The following is a 4,435-nucleotide window of genomic DNA, read 5'->3' as shown; positions in this document are numbered from 1 at the left end:
TAACCCCGAAACTTGTTCTGATTACCTATGTAGTGCATCTCCTCTTGTGTAAGGCCCACTTCATTGATGTTCTCAAAGCAACTCCTCTCTTGAGACTCACCTACATAGTGTATAGGCTTTTGAGTGGCAACCAGGGCTTTGTCAAGCTTGATATGGAGTTCTTTGATCTTCTCTTCCAACCTTTGTTGGGTACTAGAGTCCTCACATCTGTTGGCTCTATCAAAGTCTTCTCCATAGGTGTCTTGGCTCATGGCTAAGTTCTCAACAAGTTCCATGGCTGCAGTGATTTCCTTTGCCAAGAAATTCTCGTTTGATGCTGTGTCCAACTGATTCCTGATCTTTGGGACAGCTCCTCTATATAAAGTGCTAAGGAGAGAGGCTTCTGAAAAGCCATGATGTGGACACTGATTTGTGTAGCTTCTAAACCTGTCCAAAGCTTCTCCAAAGGTCTCATTAGAATGTTGAGTGAAGCTGGAAATCTGGTTCCTTAGCTTTGCAGTACTTGAGCTTGAGAAGAACTTGGATAGAAAGGCAATCTTGCACTGCTCCCATGTGTGGATGGATCCTCTTGGGAGGTTCTTTTCCCAATGATGTGCCTTATCTCCAAGGCTGAATGGGAACAATCTCAGTTTGAAACTGTCTTCTGATACTCCATTGATCTTAGTGAGATCACAAACTCTGTCAAACTGATCCAGATGCTCCAAGGGATCCTCCATAGGTAAGCCATGGAACTTCTGATTCTGAACCATATTGATCAAAGAGGCCTTCACCTTAAAGTTGTTGTTTTGGACAGGAGGTGGCCGGATTCCTGCTCCATACTGGTGTGCATAAGCTCAGTCATTCTCACCAACAAAGACTGGTGGTGGCTGATGGCGTATGGGTGGGTTGGGGAAGGGTTGTGGCTGCTTAACTTGAGGTCAGTCTTGATTCTAATTACTCTGAGCATGTCCCTGATGGACCTGAGCCTGTTGAATTTGAATTCCAATCCCATTACCAGCTCTTTGACCGTGATCAGCTTCTTGAGCCTGATGCTCATTCCAACCTTGCTGATCCATCATTCCTAACCTTTCCAAGTGAACTGCTCTTTCTCGTTGTCTTCTTGCTTGGCTTCTTGTGATCATAAACCTGAAAACAAAGATAGAACTTGAAAAGTAATCAGTAAAACAAAAAGGTAAAAACTTGATCTCAAGAAAAGATCAAAGACTAATGCTAAACAATCCACAATTTGGCAACGGCGCCAATTGATAGACAAGAGTTTTAGGCTCTTAAGGGCTATCAATCCCTTTTGTCAAAGTAGTATAAGGGGTGTCAATCCAAGAATGTGGAAGCTAGACACTAGACTATATCAACTGATCTTAATTCAAGCAAACAATTGAGTTTTGGTGTGAACAAGGTAACAAGAAAGCATAAAACAAGAAACAAGTAAGCTATGATGAATGAACTAAACAAAGCAAGCAACAAAACAAAGTGATGATGATTAAGCAAATGATAAAAGCTAAACTTCTAGATGTGATCACTGATTAGGGTGCTTTAGATATTGATTTATGGTGCTAAGAACATAATGCAACACTTACTACTCTTTAGTCTAGGCTTCTTAATCAGATTAATTCATTCCCATGACAATAATCCCTTTGCTAATCACTTAATCAAGTGTAACAACCATTAGATATAATCAAGCAATCAACAAGCATAATGCATCAAGCCTAATAAGTGACCAAACAATCTCTCAACCAAGAAGACTGAATCTTACACAGAAAGACATAGCAAGCAATCAGATGATCTCAAACATTTCAACTTAGAATTCTAATCTAGACTAATCCTCTCATGAAGACATTAATCTCTACACTAATCCACTTTCAAACTAAATTCCCATTTGTGAAATATGAACTAATGAGCATTAAGAAACAGTTCTAATATATCATTTATGCAATTAACAAACATTCCCATGGCATTAATGCATAAACCCTTAGTTAGTTTTCATTCAGGCATTTCATCAAACACCTTGTGGGTGGAGGTTTGCCTAAGCTCTAGACCAGAGTGATGTGCAAAGATCTAGCATTAGGAACAGCTAACTAAGGAAATAAAATGAGAATCTAGACCCTAAACATCATAAATCAAACATCTAAGCACCCTAATCTACACACCTAGAAGTTTAAAAATGTGACTACTCACTAATCATGATGAACACACCATTTCCTTTGCAAAAGGTGATGTTGATCATGATTAGTGATATGTTCATAATTTGCATCATTTAGGTTGTATATTTCATTCCAAATCATATCTTATTTCATGCATTTTAGGTCTTTAGGGGTTGTTTTAGGACTTAGGAGTTGCATTAGGTCCCAATGAGTCTTTGCATGTTTGGAGTGTGTATCAGGTGCATTTGGAGCTATTTAGAGTTGAAAAGGTGAATCTAGGAAGAGAAATGGTGATCAAGGCTTGAAAGATGGTGAAAATGGGTCTTGGAGGTTTTCGGCCATTCTCGCGTACCGCAGGAAGGTTTTTCTCGGCCATTCGCATGTACCGCGGGTGGATTCCTCGGCCAAAAACGCGTACCGGCTAGTTAAGTCTCTCGGCCAAAATTTCCGGGTGCAGACACATTTCTGAAATTGCCTGTCCGGGGAATCTTCCGGTCCGATTCAGCTGTCGGGTGCTTCATCAAAGTTGGAGAAGATTCGATCATGGTTCGAGAGAAGGTGGAATCATAGGATTTGGAGGCGTTAAGCTCGTCGGAAGAAACCCCTGTCTCGCTGCCATTTTAGATCGACCCGATGAGCTCTAAAGAATGCGAAGGACGGTGCACTTCCAGACCGATTCAGTTTACAGGGCCTTCATCAAAATCCGAGATATTTGAGTCCTCTTTCTATAACGTCTGAGATCATTCAATTCGGAGCTATGTGAAAGAAGATAACGTTTCCGGAATAGACACATGTCTAGAAGTATCTTTCTGATCGTGTCAATGTACTGCGAAGATGAGCCCTCCAGGAAACCTTCCACTTCCCAAGCACCGAAGGTTCCTTCACCAAAGTTGAAGATGTCTGAGTCTTCTATCCTCTGAAATTGGAATCACACCATTCGGACCAGTACCCTAGAAGTTATGCTTCCCTGAACGCGCAGTGGTCCGAGGAGCACTGAACGCTGCGAGATTGATAACCCTTATCAAAGCCTAAATTATGCTAAGGGAAAGATGGCACGGTGGAATGCCACGGTCCACATCTGACCGTGGCACTTGATTGCAGTTCTTCGGGGTTTGACACGATCTTCATGCCACGGCCTACACTTGACCGTGGCAAGGTAACCCTTGGCCGCGGAAGGATTTTACTTGCATTCGGGAATTGCCACGAGGTAATACCACGGTCTACACTTGACCATGGCAAGACAACATTTGTGATGAAATCTCTCGGCATTTGACACGGTCTCCATGTCACGGCTTCAGACTTGGCCGTGGCAACTTGATGCAATCTCTCGGCATTTGACACGGTCTCCATGCCACGGCTTCAGACTTGGCCGTGGCAACTTGATGCAATCTCTCGGCATTTGACACGGTCTCCACGCCACGGCTTTAGACGTGGCCGTGGCAACTTTGTGCAATCTTTCGGCGATTGACACGTCCATGCATCACGATCAGAGGAGACCCGTGGCACCATGATTCGCCCAAGAACAAGAGATACAGGACTTGACACGGTCACTTGCCACGGCCTGACCAAAACCTGCTAGACCGTGGCAAACTTCTTCTTTACCCACCAAAGTGGGTGAGTACCCGGTTTGTTCCGGGCTGACCCGGTTCGTCCAAGGCTTCTATAAATACTTTTTAGACCTAATTTGGAGAGGGCTTATCTTATCTTTAGTCTCCTTTTCCTTTTTGGTGAAAGAAAAACTTGTTAATACCTTGCTTTTGAGTTTAATATCGATTTGAAGAGTGTTTTCCATCTTGCTCTATCATTTCTCATCATCAAATCACACTTCTAATCATGATTAACAACACATCTTGCAAAGGATCTAGTGAGTTGATCATGATTAGTGAGTAATCCCATATTAAGGTCTTAGATATGTAGATTAGGGTGCTTAAGTGGTAGATTAGTGAGCTTAGGGGTCAGATCATGCATATTCCATTCTCTACAACCTGTTCTTAATGCTAGATCCATACAAATCATATGTGGTCTAGATTCTGGACATTTCATGCACCAAAAGTGTTTGATGAAATGTCTGAACCAAGGTTGTTAAAGGTTTAAGTGTTATTCATCATGAGAATGATTGTCTATATGCATAAATGACAGATTAAACTGATTCTTAATGCTTGTTAATTCATGTTTCACTAATGATGATTAGGTTAGAAACTGTTTTGGCATAGGAGTTGATACCTTCATGAGAGGATTAACTTAAATAATGATGTTTAAGTTGAATGGTTTGCTTGATCATACGGTTCATTAGCTCA

The 4,435-nt window shown here is 41.7% G+C and overlaps 1 non-coding gene across 1 annotated transcript; it reads left to right on the top strand.

Moving 5' to 3' along the window:
• Positions 1 to 387: 387 nt before the first annotated feature.
• On the top strand, positions 388 to 494 carry LOC112083690. The gene has a single exon (XR_002897826.1). It is a non-coding gene; the product is annotated as a small nucleolar RNA R71 (small nucleolar RNA).
• The last annotated feature ends 3,941 nt before the right edge of the window (positions 495 to 4,435 follow it).

The sequence above is a fragment of the Eutrema salsugineum genome, unplaced genomic scaffold (genome assembly GCF_000478725.1).
Source record: "Eutrema salsugineum unplaced genomic scaffold, Eutsalg1_0 scaffold_6, whole genome shotgun sequence".
Classification (NCBI taxonomy): Eukaryota; Viridiplantae; Streptophyta; class Magnoliopsida; order Brassicales; family Brassicaceae; genus Eutrema; species Eutrema salsugineum.
The sequence above is the reverse complement of the archived record's forward strand: the minus strand, read 5'-3'. Positions and strand labels throughout refer to the sequence as shown.